Raw genomic sequence first — 18624 nt, 5'->3', positions numbered from 1 at the left:
TTATCGCCCATTGAAGTCTATGGATGAGTGAAAACACAGACAGCACACGGATGACAACCGTGTGCTGTCTGTGTTTCACGCATCAAATGCAGAGAAATTTTAAAAAAAAAAAGAAGAAGTGCTTGCACGGACGTGAAAAACGCATGACACACGCAAAGCACACTGATGCCATACGCAACACACACACTGATGGCACACGGACATGAAATGCAAGAAATTCGCTGCATTCTTTACGCGCATAAATTGGACACACTCGTGTGAATGTAGCCTTGTACAGTTTTAATAAATTAGGCCCAATGTGATGGATATAAACAAGAAATACATTTCGGACTGTAAGTCCTCATGTACACAGCCTCATTACGCCTCTGTTTTGTTTGGAGCCATAATAGCTCTCATATTCAAGAGCATGGTGTCTGTATGCCCCAGATTTCATATATAGGCATACAGAGCTTTTTTTCTGTAATATTCTATACAAAACCAACAGAAATCTGTTGTACTGTGGGTACAATACCGTTAAAAAAAAAAAGGTTTACCACCCAAACAGATGCTCTAAAATAAATTTAAATAGCAAGACTGTTTTCCATTTTAATAAAGCAAATGGCCATCATCAATAAGTAAAGCCACATAAATGCCGGCATTCTAGGAAAGTCTGAAATATTGTTTCACACAGAAAGTTTAACAGCATTTTGCATGGCCTTTTATCCTGTTTTTTTTTGCTAAAACGCTGCGGCCACATGTTTACTGGGAGACTATGAGAAATTATCAAAATGTTTACACACACACACACGCGCACACGCACACGCACACGCACACACACACACACACACACACACACAGCATTATGGTTTTTCGTGTTTCAGTGGCTTTTAAAAAAGATAGTATGCTGTTTGCTTTTTTCATGATTTTTTTTCCATAGACTTTTAAATAGAAGTTCAAAACTCCTGAAAAAAGTCCTGTAAAAACAGGCGTTGTAGTGCTAGACATTTTTACACACAACAAATTCAAATTCATGGCTTAAGCAAGGGAATGTTGTGCTTTTTTCTAAGTCATTCGTTTGTAAACTTGCCTGACAAGGAGCCTGTGTGCTTTGAAAGCTTGCATATATATATTTTTTATTGGCAAATAAAGCAATGGACGTAATGTCAGGCAGAGCCAGTCATGGCGGCCCGCCATGACAGGTGTTGAAAAGGGAAGTTAGGAGTTAAATTAATGGTTGTTTTGAGTTCAGGAAGTAGAAGGTAAAAAAAGGGGGGTGAGATAGAGTTCAGTGTTAGGTGTGAGAGAGAGGACCAAAGGGAGGAGTTATTATAGGGAGATAGGAGAGGAGAGGGGGGAGTAAGTAGCACCTTATAAAAGATAGGAACCATCCTGGGTCACTCTCTTGGTGCCTTCAATTCCAGATGACAATGCCGAGATCCTCCTGTCATCACCAGCACAGCCCCCGCTCCAGCTCCTGCTCCAGCGATGTCCAGCTCCGGTTCCAGCGATGACTTCCTCCATCGGCTCCAGCAGGCTGTGGCTGAACGGTGGGCAGATTGGACCCAGGCCCAGCTACATCTTATCACTACTGGTAATGCAGCTGCCCTGCCTGCCACCTCTGTCACCCTAAGTCCACCGCGCCCCCTCCGTTCTCACCCGCCAGAACGCTCTGCCGCTGCATCTCCATCTTTGGCTAGACGCCGTTGCATGCCCTCTGAAGCACTTCCGGCGGGGTCTCGTCGGAACAGGAGCCCATGCCGGGACCCTGCTGCTGAGGCCGTAAAGCGATCCCTAGCTTCTTCGGTCGGTTCAGTGGTCAGGAATCCGAAGAGCCGATACCAGGGGGGATAGAAGCTCAGGAGCATGGCGCTACTGCCCAGGCACCCACCGCATCTAGTCCCTGGAACAGAGCATCTTGGTTTACGAGATCCACTTCCTAGTGATCCAGCCCAGCCCACTGAAAACTTCATTATACGGGGGAGGAGGTGAGCCCCTCGAGCGGCAGCCTCCTCTGTTCCTGATGTCCGGCCCTTTCCAGCCTCCAGACGGGGGGGGGGGCTGCAGCGCCCTTGCCCCAATCTCCAGTTACAAGGCAGGAAGAGGCCCTGTACTCTCCCAGACGACACTCCAGAGACGCCATCCTGATGACATCCCCTGCACCTGCCAGCACCACAGCACGCAGATACAGCTCTCCTACATCCCGACTCAACCAGTCAGCGACTGCAGCCATCTTCATGATGACGTCTCCACTTCCTTCTGACGCCTCATCTGATGAAGACGATGACCAAGAACGGCTTCCCGCCCCGGCGATTCAATAGGGTTCTGGATCTACAGCGGTACCACGTTCTTCCGTGAGCCGGCCTGGTGAGTCACACACCACGTCTTTACCTCTGTCTAACTGTCCGTTTTTTTTTCTGCTAAACGTATGAATGTTGGTGTTTCTGAGAATGTTGCACAGACTAGACAGGTAGTGTTGCAATTGTTATTAGGTTTTCAGGATTTGTTAACTAAGTTTACGCCATCACCCGCCCTGACTACCCACACGTCAGTTTGGACGGGCGAGGCAAATTCTTCTAACACTTTACCTCTCCATTCCCCCTCTGGGGCTCCTTTGACGACTTCATCGGGGGCTCAGGGGCAGGGAACACCTAGGCCGGGGAAGTGCGTCTGAACAACGGTGCTGAGGTTTATGTTTGTTTTGAAGATCCATAAGGGGCTCATTAAAAATGGAATTGAAGGAGAAGATTTTGAACGATGAGTACATAGAAATCTTCTCTTTGCTTCCTTTGGAAAGATTTAAATTAGATAAAGTTAGATTAGATGACTCTAAAAAGGAGGATGAAGAAAAGAAGCGGTATCGGATGATTAATTGGCTCCAAGCGTTTGCGATTCTGGCTAGTGTTGTAGGTGAATGAGCCCCCCAACACTGTTCTTCACTGTTCTACTACATGGATGGGGTCTATGATGGCATAGCATGGTTGAGATGTGACGAGCAGTTCCACCAACATAAGGCGGTTCGCTCATCATTGGCGCCAGAGGCGGATCGGCTTCCAGCAGTGTGTCTGGAATATCTGTGGGATCTCCCCTTCACTCAGCGTTGCATTTTGTGAAGTTTTCTGTTGCGGACTCCACATGGAGAGCGTATATGGTGAATGGTGTGAATTTTGCGCTGTTGCTTTACAAAGGTCAGGCATTTCAGGCGGCTTTAGCATTTTGGTTTAGGATGCCATGGTATCATAAGGACATAAGTTTGTGGATGCGCCTTATGGTAGCAGCTCGCATGCTGCAGACCTTTCGTGGGGGCAGGGCCGGCGTCCGCACCCAGCAAACCCGGGCAAGTGCCGGGGCCCACTCCATTTGGGGGGCCCACTTGGCCGCCGGGTGCTGACGGCGTTAAGGCATCACTGTCCATATAAGACGGGGAGGAGTCCCAGGCAGAGCGCTAGTGGCTCTGCTATGGGACTCCGTCTCTAGGAAAGCCCCTGAAATTGCTGTCCATATATGGACAGTGAATATGGACAGCGATGCCAGGACCAGATCAGTGTCCCAGACTGACCGCGCTGGTCCCGCCTCCAACTGAGCCTGTATGGTTTGGCTGTTGACGTTGCCAAGGGTGATTTCTTAGCGCCGCTGTTGCTTTACATAGGTCAGAAGTTTCAGGCGGCTTCTTCCCACTTAGTACTAGGTAGAAAAATTTCCGCTTTAGCATTTTGGTTTCGAATGCACATGGTTACAGATGTTACTAAGGAATTTCTCATCCGTCAGGCTTTGAAAGGATACAGAAGAAGTTGGGATGTCTGTTCGGAATTCTAGATGCCCGGTATCATTTGATATTTTGCTTAAGCTTGTGAATTGCCTTCCTGATATTTCCTTTGACTGTTACGAATGTCGTTTGTTTACGGTTGCGTTTGTTTTGGTCTTCTTTGGGGCCTTTCGGTTAGGTGAGTTGGTTAGCCCGTTCCTGTGTTTCACATGATGGTCTGAATTTGGATGATGTATGTTGCATGTCTGACCGAGTGAAATGCTTGCTGAAAAAATCTAAAACGGATCAGTTAGGACGAGGAGTGAAAGTAGTTTTGTATGCCCTGGATAACTCCCCTTTTTGTCCACTTCACTGTGTGCGTTCCTTTTTGGTTATACGCCTGTCCGTGCGATGACCGTTCTTGGTATACTTGATTGGTAAGGCTCTTTCAGTGTATCGCCGTGTTTTGGAAGGGATTGGCCCTTCCGGGTTTTCAACCGTATGAGTTTGCTTCACATTCCATCCGCATAGGTTCGGCAACGGTAGCGGCTAGATGGGTTATGCCTGAGCATGTGTTGAAGCAGATAGAGAGGTGGGAATCCAGCAGGTATCTGTCATACGTGAGACCTTCCTTGCTCGTTTAAACTTTACTTTTCTTTCTTTTATTCTGTTTCTTTACATTGTTTTTATTTTCTTATTAGCTTCTGGACCCTCTCTCGTGTGGATAAGGTTTCACTCGTTTGTTCATTAGTGAGTGGTCAGAGCTGACGTGCGACCAAACAGACGACAACTCGGGTTCGTCCGCTCGGAGGCCAATATCAGGTGACTAGGAATTAGATGGATCCTGTGGAGTTGTTTGTTACTGGAACTCCATTTTTACGCCAGAATGGATCGTTCCACCGACATTTTAGTTCTTCATTAGGGAGGGAATAACTTAGGACAAACAGGGATTTAATCAGGGACTTGAAATTTGATGTATTGCGCTTGTGGTCTTCATTCCCAGGAATCATCCTAGTATGGTCCGAAATAGTGGCCCATCTCCAATGGAGACAAGCTTGATCCGTGGTTCGATTAAACAGGGCCAGGGCAAAGGTCAATAAAGTGGTGTCCAAATTTATTGCCAGAAATGGTGGTATTATTGTCCGACACCCTGATTTGGAGTCTCCTGATCCGGTCTTACGGCATTCAGATGGGGTTCATCTGAACGATGTTGGTTGTGACTTATGGGCGTTAAGCGTCCACTGTGGCATTGAATTGGCGGTGAAGGTGTGGCGGGACTCACATGAGCGAGGAGTCACATATGTTCGTTGTGGCAGGGACAAGGTGTTTGAGGGCAGGTAAAATGCAGGCCCTTGGGGGACCATCATGGCGCTCCCCAGGTATGGGGGAGATTTAAATGAAGAAGTGGCATCAATGGTTCCTGGCTTGGTTACAGTATCACTGGCATAATGGTCAACCCCTGAGCCGGTGAGGTGTGTTGGGGGATATACTATCTAGATACTGTATAAAAGTTATGCCCCTCAAAGACCTTAGATCCTGTAAATTGGTTTGCACTGTTTGGTATTTTTGTATATTGTATTTATTATGGAAATTTGTTATTTATTGATTTTATTTGTCGTATTTTCAATAAAAGAGGCTGCTGTGGCCTACATACTCCACGTCACGAAACGTCTCGTGTAATTTATTGGGGAAAGGGCGGTTAACGGAAACAGTTGGTCTTGAGAAGGTAAGTCTGGTTTTAGGGGTATTAGACTCCGTCTTTATTACACAGGTCAAGAATCATATTACAACCTATATATATTTTCAACAAATTTATTTTTCTCAAGACATCACAATATCCAGATATATTTAACCTAACGAAAGTTGCGAAACGCGCGTCGAGGTGCTCTGTTTCCAGGTGTAAAATTTACCAACCATCATGTCTTCTACAGGTATATTGATCTAATTAGTAACGTGTGTACTAATAGGGACTTTGATACTATGTACCACATTAACGTAGCGATACTAATATATTATTACACTATTTAAAGTGTCCAGCATGCTGGTGTACTACGAGCATAATGGCTATGTAATTGCACTCTGAGCAATGTATATATATCTATCTGTGAGGAATCGTTACTACTAGCTATGGTTAATGACTAAATATGGTATGACACCTGGTTGATTTTATTGTTTTATACGTCTGAAGTATATACTTGTAGGGAGGTTATTTTTGTACAAATGTGTAATAAATAAATTCTATTTAATAAATTGAATCTGTGTGATATCAAGATGTTTCTTTTTGGTTAAATAAAAAAAAAAAAAAAAAGGTCAAGGTATCATACCTACAATACTTTTGTCTTTTTTGACACAAAAGCATTTAACAATGCATATTGTTTCTGGCTAACACGGTACTTCATTATTTTTTACTGTACTTATTTGTAAGCAAGCAAATTGTGTGCTCGAATATATTTTATTCAGTAATTCTGGGACAGAGTTGCTCATTCACAAACAGCACTTCAAGGACAAGGTATTTATTAACAGAACGTTCTATACATATATGCACTAGATGAAAATAAACTTTAATATAAATAGGAATCTCATTTAAATACAACCTGTCACTGCCCAAAAAACTGCAGTTGACATCAAGTGGGTGGGTAACACCTGTCACTTGATAAGGGGTAACTGCCCACTTGACAGTCACAGGCCTCATTTACATATCGGACAACAGAAATAACTGCCCCAATATCTCAGGAACGGTGGGGGCTAGAAGAAAAGAATAAAAAGCATCAGAATATGTGAGACACCTGCAATCTAAGGGTATGTTCACACGACAGCGTCCCTAACGGCTGAAATTACGGGGATGTTTTCAGGAGGAAACATCCCCGTAATTTCTGCCTTAACGGCATGTGCAGGCGCTTGAACGCCGCGTCCATTACGGACATAATTGGCGCTGCTATTCATTGGAGTCAATGAATAACGGCTCCAATTACGCCCCAAGAAGTGACAGGTCACTTCTTTGACGTGGGCGTCTATTTACGCGCCGTCATTTATATAAATATACGCCTCGTGTGAACAGACAAACGTCTGCCCATTGCTTTCAATGGGCAGATGTTTGTCAACGCTATTGAGGCGCATTTTTCGGACGTAATTCGGGGCAAAAACGCCCGAATTACGTGCGTAATTAGTGTGTGTGCACATACCCTAACTAAGATGTCAATTGCAGTTTTTTGGGCAGATGACAGGTCCTCTTTAAGAGGTTACCAAAAATACTACATAAGGGGTAGTTCACACAGCATTTTTTGTCTGGCAGAAAAAAATCTTCCTCACAATCCCTTAAGAATTTTTGATGCAGATTTTAAAATGGCAGTGTTTTGTTTTTTTTTAAAAAAATGCTCCAAACAAGCGCCACGGTTTTTTTTCTGCCTCCCATTGATTTCACTCGGAGATCAGAGGCAGAGACCACTCATAGCAAGTGAATTCCGCCCGGGAAAATCTATAGAAATCAATGGGGAGGGGGGCATTTTGACTTTGCACTGGTTCTGACGCAGTTTTTTGCAGCAAAATCAGCCCCAAAAAAATGCTGTGTGAACTACCCCTAAGGACGCTATTTTTTAGTACCCAACATCTTAACCGAGTTTACAGTATTTAAAGCCACAGACAAAAAACCTGCAGTTTTATGCCTAGGATCTCTTTACAACACTTCCTCACTGAACTCTGGCCTTGTTCAGCCACATCAGTTTAGATTTAACACTGTCATGCCATGCACCGTACATTTACAGCACTAGCAGTAGGTAGCCTGCACCTGTATAGTGCATCTGACGCAGAGGCGTAGCTAGGTTCTCCAGCACCCGGGGCAAAGATTCCGTTTGGCGCCGCCCCCCAACCTCTTTCCCGACATCTCCTTCCCCCTCACTGTGTTTGTTTTCTCTACCAATCAATGACGTGTCATTTCTTTTCCACATTTCTTTTTATGTAACGCGAGCATAAAAACATTTGTAAATTTTACAAGCAATATAGTTCTATACACAACACCAGAATAGTGCTCAGTACATAAATACAGCCCCAGAACCAAGCTCAATACATATATACAGCACCAGCACAAATACAGCTCAATTTAGTGCAACCCCTGCTGTACAGGTTTGTACGGCGTAAAACGACAGCTCCCAGCATGGCCCGAACAATGATAAGGATATGCTGGGAGTTGCTGTTTCAAAAAAAATAAATCCTATCATAATCATACCACCCATCATCTCACTGCAGATCATACAGTGACTACATTACTGATTAGAGGCAGAATAAACATTTACATTAAGTGACTCACCGGTGACGTCTCAGATTCTAGTTCTTTTTCTCCATCCGGTCCAGACCTCTATGATGACTTCTCCCGGTCACAGACCATTTCTGCAGTTTGCCGCTCAGAATTCTTCAGCTTCTCACTTTTCCAACATTTCTACACCTATAAACAAAGATAAAATTATCATTATACCACACACTACGCCCCTAAATATAATAGCGCCATACACTGTACCTCTAATTATAATACCACCATACACTGTGTCCCACACACACACACACCGTGCCCCCTGTAGATAGTGCCTGCCATAGAGCCCCCTGTAGATAGTGCCCCCCATAGAGCCCCCTGTAGTTAGTGCCCCCATAGAGCCCACCCCTGTATATAGTGTCCCACAAATAACTCCCCCTATAGTGTTCTACAGATAGCCCACCCCTGTATATAGCTCCCTGTAGATATAGCCCAACCCTGTATATAGTGCTCCATGTATAGCCCAACCCTGTATATAGCCCCCTGTAGATATAGCCCACCCCTGTATATAGTGCTCCACAGATAGCCCACCCCTGTACATAGCCCCCCTGTAGATATAGCCCACCCCTGTATATACTGCTCTACAGATAGCCCACCCCTGTAGATAACCCCCTGTAGATATAGCCCATGCCTGTACATAGTGTTCCACAGATAGCCCACCCCTGTATATAGTCCCCTGTAGATATAGCCCACCCCTGTATATAGTGCTCCACATATAGTCCACCCCTGTATATAGTGCTCCACATATAGTCCACCCCTGTATATAGCCCCCTGTAGATATAGTCCACCCCTGTATATAGTGCTCCACTAGATAGTCCACCCCTGTATATAGTGCTCCACAGATAGCCCACCCCTGTATATACTATATACAGGGGTGGGCTATCTGTGGAGCACTATATACAGGGGTGGACTATATGTACAGGGAGGCTATATACAGGGGGTGGGCTTTCTGTGGAGCACTATAGGGGGAGCTCTTTGTGGGATACTATATATAGGGGTGGGCTATATCTACAAGGGGACTATATACAGGGGTGGGCTATAGCTACAGGGGGGCTATATACAGGGGTGGGCGATCTATAGAGCACTATATACAGGGGTGGGCTATATCTACAGGGGGGCTATATACTATATAGTCCCCCTGTAGATATAGCCCACCCCTGTATATAGTGCTCCATGGATCGCCCACCCCTGTATATAGCCCCCCTGTAGCTATAGCCCACCCCTGTATATGGTGCTCCATAGATAGCCCACCCCAGTATATAACCCCCATAGATAAAGCCCCCCGCGTGTAGATAAAGCCCCCCCATAGATAAAGTCCCCCCTCTAGATAAAGTTCCCCTTGTAGATAAAGGCCTTCCCGTGTAGACAAAGTCCCCCCTCCGTAGATAAAGTCCCCCCCCCGTAGATAAAGTACCCCTTGTAGATAAAGCCCCCCCTGTAGATAAAGCCCCCCCTGTAGATACAGCCACACACTTCTTTATTACAATTAAAAAACAAACAAACTATTCAAACTCACCTTAATCCCGTTCCCATGCCGGCCGGCAGCAATGGAGGCCTGCTCTCTTCTGCGCAGTTCTCCAGGGGGTTTAAACAAAGCATCTATGAAAGTCGCTGATTGGCTGGGCAGGATGACTTTCCCTGTCAATCAGCGCCTTTCATCGACGGAAGCTTCACTGGTACAAAAGGTACCAGTCGCTTCACTGGTACAAAAGCACTGAATAGCCGGGCACGGAACGTGCCCGGTCATTCATTGCTTCTAATTGTACCTGTGTCCTATAGACACAGGTACAATTATAGTTCAGGAGGAGGTGGCGCTGGCGCCCCCCTCTGAGTTGTGCCAGGGGCACATGCCCCGCCTGCCCCCCCCTAGCTACGCCCCTGATCTGACGCTCTGTTGCAATGGCCGGGATTGGAGATATTGCTGACAATAATAGTTAACAAGTTATTTATACGCTGCACGGAGAACACCGTAAAAAAAAACAACTTTATAAAAAAGTTTTATGTACCGCAAAATGAAAAATACAGCTTGTTGCACAGTGTAACGTCCAATGGGGTTGTGGGTCCACTGGGCTACTCCACCGCAACAGAGTAGCTGCTGGCCAGACAGGTGTAATACAGTCACCGGTAGATGGTACCTTGGTGGCAACTGGACACAGTCAAATTGCAGGTAGCAGATACCAACTGGATTACTGGAAACAGGCTGGTGCCAGATTACTGGAAGCAGGCTGGTGCCAGATTACTGGAAGCAGGCTGGTGCCGGATTACTGGTAGCAGGCTCGTGCCGGATTACTGGAAGTAGGCTCGTGCCGGATTACTGGAAGCAGGCCACAGGATACAGAGTACAGGATACCGACTGATCGTGCACACAGGATGCAGGATACAGACTGGTCACAGACACAGGATACAGGACACAGGATACCGACTGGTCACAGATACAGAACACAGGATAACGACTGGTAACTGACACAGGATACGGAACCTTTGCTGGTTAACACTGGGTTAGTACAACATTTCTGAGGCACTTGTGAGATGGTAAAGGTGCCTTCAGTAGTCCTGGGAAGCAGCAGGGGTGGTTGGGTAACTTTTGAATTTTGCACACACTGTCCCTTTAAGAGGAAGCCGAAGCGAGCGCACTAGAAATTCGGAGACTATGAGCCGTAGATGACAGAGAATGTCGCCGGTCACGTGGTGGCAGAGGCCGCCCAGCAGTACAGGACCCGGTGGCGGGGACCGCTGTCAGATGCGGGGCCTACTGCCGGTGTTACGCACAGAAAGCAAGTAGAAAATATTTACCATGTCCTTTTTATCAAATGTAAGAAAAAAAAAAAAACACCTGCTGAATTCCGTTTTTTTTTTTCAATTCCCACCATAAAAAAATTAATACTATTTTTTAAATGTATTATATGTACCCCAAAATGGTGTCATTAAAAAATACAACTCATCCACAAAATACAAACACCCATACAGCAATGTAAATATTAAAAGTTTATGGCTCTCAGAATTCAGTGAATCAATAATGAAAGAAATCGTCCTAAAGGCCTAAAATACAGTTAGGGTCCAGAATTATTTGGACAGTGACACAATCTTCATGATTTGGGCTCTGCATGCCACCACATTCGATTTGAAATGAAACAACTGAGATGCAATTGAAGTGTAGACTTTCAGGTTTAATTCACGGGGTTGAACAAAAATATCCTGTGAAACGTTTAGGAATTGCAACCATTTTTTTACACAGCCTCCTCATTTCAGGGGCTCTAAAATAATTGGACATATTAACATTACCATAAATAAAAATGTGTTTTTTTAATACTTTGTAGAGAATCCTTTGCCGGCAATGACTGCCTGAAGTCTGGAACCCATGGACATCACCAAACACTGGGTTTCCTCCTATGTGATGCTTTGCCAGGCCGTTACTGCAGCTGTCTTCAGTTGTTACTTGTTTGTGGGTCTTTCTGCCTTAAGCTTTGTCTTAAGCAAGTGAAATGCATGCTCGATCGGGTTGAGATCTGGTGATTGACTTGGCCGTTGCAGAACATTCCACTTCTTTGCCTTTAAAAACTCCTGGGTTGGTTTCACAGTATGTTTTGGGTCATTGTCCATCTGTACTGTGAAGCAACGTCCTATCAACCTTGCTGCCTTTGGTTGAATCTGAGCAGAAAGTATATCCCTGAACACTTCAAAATTCATCCGGCTGCTTCTGTCTTCAGTCACATCATCAATAAACACTAGTGATCGAGTGCCTTTGGCAGCCATGCATGCCCATGCCATCACACTGCCTCCACCATGTTTTACAGAAGATGTGGTGTGCTTTGGATTGTAATATGACTTTAAGGACAATAATTACTGACACCGGGATTATATTCGTTTTGTCTTTACTGAACATGCAGAAAATATGACAACAGTCAAAAACTTGAGCTCTAGGCAAAATATAACTGGGGCTCGGTAAACAATACAGTCTCTGCTTTTATCCGGCACTTCAATATAACACAGTCTCTTATAATCCGTAATGATTAAAATATGTTCTCTTTATCCGGTGCCTTAGGATAATAAAGTCTCTTAGCTTCCAGGTTTAGTGTAATGTGATCTTTGAGGTCCGGCAATGTAATACAATGCACTCTCTGATGATCCGGCAGTTAATGGCTCTATGTTACCTTATGCTCAAAATGGCGTCTTCAGCTTCTTGCTCTAAACACTCTCTTCTTAACTCGGCCGGATCTCCTTAACTTGGAACTCCAGTAAATGCGTGTCTGATACTTCACATTACTTATGCTCTGCTGCTGGCCAGAATGCTCTTTATCTTTTACAGTTATCTGAGTCACAATGTCTTCCTTACTTGCTACAGCTCTCTCAGTCCAGTCTCTGTCTCTTCCTGTCCAGCGCTTCTCAGACCTCTCTCCAGACACTCCCTCACTAGACCTCTCTTGTATAACACTCCACACACTAAACACTGTCGATGTACTAACCTCACAGCGCCCTCTAGTGGCCGGCCACAACCTCCCATTTCTCAATGCCATACAATCCTTTTGCTGGGTTACATCTTTTCCCCCAGGTTTATCAGTTGCCGTCCCGGCAACTTGCTGTGGCGTCACAAATCCTTCAAACCTAGAAGGAAGTCTTCCAAAATTGGATCGCTGAGAATGACGTACCTGTGACAACTCTTCTTCCACAGGAGTAACATTCTCTTCTTGTACTTCACTGGTACTTTCTTGTCTCTCTGGTACTTGAACCGGCGGACTCCACCAACCTTCATCTATGGGAACGGGTGTTGCAACAGGAGGATCTCTAGTGTTTGCTTCCGTCAATAATTGATGAATCGTCATATCTGGTTCTTTCTTTAACTTTTCCTTCAGAGTTCTCCTTAACGGTGGATTCTTGAGACCTATTACAAACTGATCCCGCAATACTACGTGTACATTGGTAAAGGACCCGGCTGATTGTTCTTCTTTACGTTGCAACATTGCCATTATTTCCTGTAATCCATTTGCAAACTGCGCCAGTGTCTCTTCTTCTTTCTGCTGGCGGGCAAAGAATCGCTTCCTTATCATGCCCTCAGAGGACGTATCCCCATACACATCATCTAATAGCTGCCGAATTTGTTCGAAGGTTTGTCGGTGTCGTGCTGGCTGTAACAAAACGGTTTTCCTAGCTTCTCCTTCTAAGGTACTTAGCGCCAATTCTACTTTTAAATGTGGAGCGACATTACAGAGCCGTGCCGCTCCTTCCAGCCGTTCACTCCAATCTTCCAACAATAGATCAGATCCATTAAACTTTGGCAAATGATTTAAGAGGGCTCCCACCGGTATCATTGGATGGGTCACACTGGATGATAATGTTGTCTCGTCCATTGTATCTGCATCCATCCTGCCGACTACGCCAAGTTGTAATATGACTTTAAGGACAATAATTACTGACACCGGGATTATATTCGTTTTGTCTTTACTGAACATGCAGAAAATATGACAACAGTCAAAAACTTGAGCTCTAGGCAAAATATAACTGGGGCTCGGTAAACAATACAGTCTCTGCTTTTATCCGGCACTTCAATATAACACAGTCTCTTATAATCCGTAATGATTAAAATATGTTCTCTTTATCCGGTGCCTTAGGATAATAAAGTCTCTTAGCTTCCAGGTTTAGTGTAATGTGATCTTTGAGGTCCGGCAATGTAATACAATGCACTCTCTGATGATCCGGCAGTTAATGGCTCTATGTTACCTTATGCTCAAAATGGCGTCTTCAGCTTCTTGCTCTAAACACTCTCTTCTTAACTCGGCCGGATCTCCTTAACTTGGAACTCCAGTAAATGCGTGTCTGATACTTCACATTACTTATGCTCTGCTGCTGGCCAGAATGCTCTTTATCTTTTACAGTTATCTGAGTCACAATGTCTTCCTTACTTGCTACAGCTCTCTCAGTCCAGTCTCTGTCTCTTCCTGTCCAGCGCTTCTCAGACCTCTCTCCAGACACTCCCTCACTAGACCTCTCTTGTATAACACTCCACACACTAAACACTGTCGATGTACTAACCTCACAGCGCCCTCTAGTGGCCGGCCACAACCTCCCATTTCTCAATGCCATACAATCCTTTTGCTGGGTTACAGGATCATGAGCCATTCCAAGCCTTCTCCATACTTTCTTCCTCCCATCATTCTGGTACAGGTTGATCTTAGTCTCATGCTGTTTCAGAACTGGGCTGGCTTCTTTAGATGTTGTTTGGCAAAGTCTAATCTGGCCTTTCTATTTTTGAGGCGGATTAATGGTTTGCCCCTTGTGGTGAACCCTCTGTATTTGCTCGCATGAAGTCTTCTCTTTATGGTAGACTTAGATACTGATACACCTACTTCCAGGAGAGTGTTCTTCACTTGGGTAGATGTTGTGAAGGGGTTTTCCTTCACCATAGAAAGGATTCTGCGATCATCCACCACTGTTGTTTTCCGTGGACGTCCAGGTCTTTTGGAGTTCACGAGATCACCAGTGCGCTCTTTTTTTTTTCAAGAGTGTACCAAACTGTTGGTTTGGCCTCTCCTAACATTTGTGCTATCTCGCTGATTGATTTCTTAATTTTTTCAGCCGAACGATAGTCTGTTTCACTTGCATTGAGAGCTCATTTGACCTCAAGTTGTGGGTTCACAGCAAAAGCTTGCAAATGCAAATGCCACACCTGGAATCAACTTTATAACTTTTACCTGCTTAATTGATGATCGATTAATGAGGGAATAGCCCATGCAGCTCATTAAATAGCTTATGAGATAATTGTCCAATTACCTTTGGTCCCTTGAAAAAGAAGCAGCTACATATTAAAGAGCTGTAATTCCTAAACCCTTCCTCAAATTAGGATGTGAATACCCTCAAATTAAAGCTAAGAGTCTAAACTTAAGGTCTATATTGATAATATATGTTGGAGGAAAGGAGAAGAGGAAAGTGTGTGATCTATTAATATTTAACTTTTATTAATATACATTAAAATTTACAATTGAGCTAAAAATCCAATGGTGCAATTGAGTATGTGCGAGTGACCCCCAAACTCACATACTCGTTGGCCATATGACCAGTGTAGCAATTTGTAGTTCTGTGAATTCACATTAGAATTTGTGCTGCCAGCTTAGGTCACAATGGAAATCATATGAAGTTCTGTGCTGCCAAGGCTTGGCAAGTAGCACAGTGTGAATAAGTTTAAACTACCGAAATTACAATCAGCCGTGAGGGACCTCCCAAGGATGGTCAGTAAGCATGTGAATTGTATCACATATAGTAGACGTTCAATTGTGCTGTCAGGCTGTCTCACTATAAAGTTTAATTTTTACATTTATATATGTGTGCGGTTGGCAAGCAGCACGGTGTTAATGTGTACCAGCCGACTGCTCTCTCAGGATGGTGCTCCTGGGTGCCGGAGCAGCAGCGTGGTAGACAGCTGTGGCTGATACAGTGCAATGGCACCCAGCTGTCAGCTGGGGCAGCGATGTCAGTGAGTCGTCTAAATGTCAGACAGTGCGGGACCCAGCATGTGCGCTGTGCCTGGAAGCGGGGCGGCAAGACACTGAGCGCTAAATGAGCGGGATATCCTTGCAAGACAGAGTTATTCCTGCAAGGTAAGGAACGTGCTTTACTCCCGCAGGTGGACGGAGCAGCAATGTGGGGGAGACCGTGCGGTGGATTATCCAACGACGATCAGTAGTCGATGCAGCAGGTAAGTAATAGATCACACCCAGTTGCTGGTATGAGACACAGCGGGGTGTGTTACTGTTGTTCTAGTGGGACGAATGACAGCTGTCAGTTGGTCCAATTATAGAGTAATGTTAGGCTGGTGACAGATTGAATTTCTGCTATGCAGCTAGGGCCATACATTGCACCATAGATTTATAAAAAGTGCTAAGCACCCATGGCCAGCATTCTGGCTTCTTCTAGGTTGGGAGACCGCCATAAAACTGCCCTATAAATAGGGCAATAATTGATTGACAGCCAGGCCAGCCAATCTTAGGCCTCAGATAAGAATTTATACAAAGGTCATATTGGAATAGTGGATGACCAAATTAGATGAAGGAATATTAAGTTGTAGATACCCATGGCTAAGTAAATGGTCAGTAATGGCATGTTAATGCCTAAAAATGAATGTTTTCCAAAATTTGAAAAATTACATGAAGAGATGTATACAAAAAAGAAGATAAATTAATGAAGAGACAGAATTATGATATAGAGCAGGGAGAAATTATATATAAAGTTGGAATCTATATATAAATATGAATTATCTATAGGAAAGTTGAGGTGAAGTTGGCATTTTCACCTCAATACCTATTGTTAAAGAAAACAGCTAAACCCAAAGTTCTCATTGAGTCCAAATGGATTGACTGTATTAAAATTGAAAATCCACTCACTCTCTTTTTTAAGGAGTGCCAAGTCTAAATCTCCCTTTCTAATGCCCAGCCTTTGAGAGTAGTCCAGTTCAAATTATGCTTAATTTTGAAATGTCTGGCTATTGGGGTCGGGCGGAATGGTTTATTTTTTGACTGGCATTCACTTAGATTTTTGTCATAATTAATGATGGAATTAATGTGTTCTCTGATACGGATACGTAGTTCTCTCACTGTTTTGCCAATATATTATAACAGCTAAAATGCCAAAACTTGTGTCACTGTCCAAATAATTCTGGACCTAACTGTAGATGAATCTTTATGGAGTAAAATCGCTATCTACATAACTGTACGTACATATACATATATAATTGCTACTATTCAAGACAATTACAAAAATTGGATCTTGACATGGATTGGGATTTGGTTCCACCCATAACCAGGCTGAAGAAGGCCAACCCTGTGAGAAAGAAGTGTTATGCAGCTGTAGGTTTTAAGATCTGTCACTAGTTTATTAATTCCCTATCTCCTAACTAATCTAATAGGCGCTATGATACTGATAACTATAGTGTCATTTTTTTTTCCAAAAACGTTTATTATTTACAAAGGGCGGTGTAATGTTTTCTGATTGACGCTGTCCAATCGTATACTGCCTCTATTCCCGAATGTGCTTTCAACTGGTGATACCTTCGGTTGTTTCACAGCTAGCACTGTGATCCTGGTGTCATATGAAAGATTAGAATCTCATATTTCATATGCCATTGAAGCACTGTTCTAGGAGGTCCACAGCCCGAAATGAGGCTATTTGAAGTGATCCCCCTTCCCTGCAGCCTCAGTCACTCACTGTGTGAAGCAGCTTCATGCTGATAGGACAGCTTCAGAGGCTGTGAGGTAGCTCCACCTCAGGAGAATCACTGATGTTGACACCCACTTGTCTAGTATAGCCTCATTTGCATACTTAGAACGTAAAATAATAAACTTTTTGGGACATAATTTTCACTAGCATTATCAGTGTGACAGTGCCTATTAGATTAGCTAGGAGATTGGGCATTACTAAACTGTTGACACAGCATCTTTAAATACTTCCAGCACTAGTAACTGCTGAGCAAAGTAGTAGGCAATCTAAAAATAGTTGTTTTTTTTAACTAAATAAACTTTAAAATATGTTTTTTTTCAATGCCAGTAAGCAGTAGAAGAGTCTGCCGTAATACATTACTGTTCATTAAGATTTATGGGGAAATGAGCAGAAGCAGTGATTTAGAATTTAGACCGTACAGTTCTATTCCAGGTGCTCCTAGTATTATTTCATCAAATCCATATAGCTGTAAGCCTACAAACATTTTTTATTTACACTGTTAATTTATTATGTTAGAGCAGCTCTTAATAAAAAATGACAACCAATCTCGGATCTGTACTTTTCCATGTATTCAGCATTAATAGAATAACTACTCTATGATCTTCGTGTCATGTTTCAGTACTAACAAGATTACATCTCTGCATTTACAATTCAAAAATGCATTTTCAATAGATTTCAACCCTCTACATGTGTAAAAGAATGAATCATTTCCATTTTGAAGACCAACTGGATGCGAGGTATTTATGTGTTTCTAAGGGCTCATGCACACATCCGTGACATTTTACACGGCCGCAAAACACGGATCTGCAAAACACGGACTGCACACGGATGGCTTCACACGCAGACACACAGATCCGCAAAAATAACTGATGTGTGCATGACCCCATAGAAATGAATGGGTCAGTGGGCTGTCTGTTAATAGAATGGATAGCACAAAGAAGAATTTCACTGAAGTGTGCACGAGCCCTAAGAATGTAATTGGGTCTTCAGCATAAGAGGACTAGAGAATTAACCAGCACCCCTTAAAGGTTAGTGGTAAAAAGTGTTTCAGACTTTGATGACAAAATCAGCTCTCTGTGAAGCCTCATTCGCACACACCTTTTTTTCAGCCTTTAAGACCCATGTAAAAAACGCCATTTGGACAGTGACTTTAGTGGCTCTCTCTAGGAGCGGAATCCCCGCTCTGGCAGGGGATTCCACTTTTAGAGTTAACCCCTGAGGTCACTGTCCATATATGGACAGAGAAATCAGGGGCTACCTGTAGCAGCGGAATCCATGGCCAGAGGGATTCAACTCCTACAGGGAGCTACAGTGGTGCTATTTACAGGAAGGAGGTGCCATTTACAGGGGGGGTGGTGCTATCTGCAGGGGGGATGTTGCTAATTACAGGGGGATG

General features: G+C 43.9%; 1 protein-coding gene and 1 long non-coding RNA gene across 9 annotated transcripts in view; both read left to right on the top strand.

The window, feature by feature from the left end:
• TENM2 (teneurin transmembrane protein 2) overlaps window positions 1-18624 on the top strand; it is a 2339501-nt gene that overhangs the window by 641224 nt on the left and 1679653 nt on the right. The gene's annotated exons all lie outside the window — the stretch shown is intronic.
• On the top strand, window positions 15166-17965 carry LOC142751018 (uncharacterized). Its single transcript, XR_012882681.1, has 3 exons — window positions 15166-15244; window positions 15640-15711; window positions 17901-17965. It is a non-coding gene; the product is annotated as an uncharacterized LOC142751018 (long non-coding RNA).

Source organism: Rhinoderma darwinii, chromosome 3, assembly GCF_050947455.1.
Source record: "Rhinoderma darwinii isolate aRhiDar2 chromosome 3, aRhiDar2.hap1, whole genome shotgun sequence".
Taxonomy (NCBI): domain Eukaryota; kingdom Metazoa; phylum Chordata; class Amphibia; order Anura; family Rhinodermatidae; genus Rhinoderma; species Rhinoderma darwinii.
The sequence above is the reverse complement of the archived record's forward strand: the minus strand, read 5'-3'. Positions and strand labels throughout refer to the sequence as shown.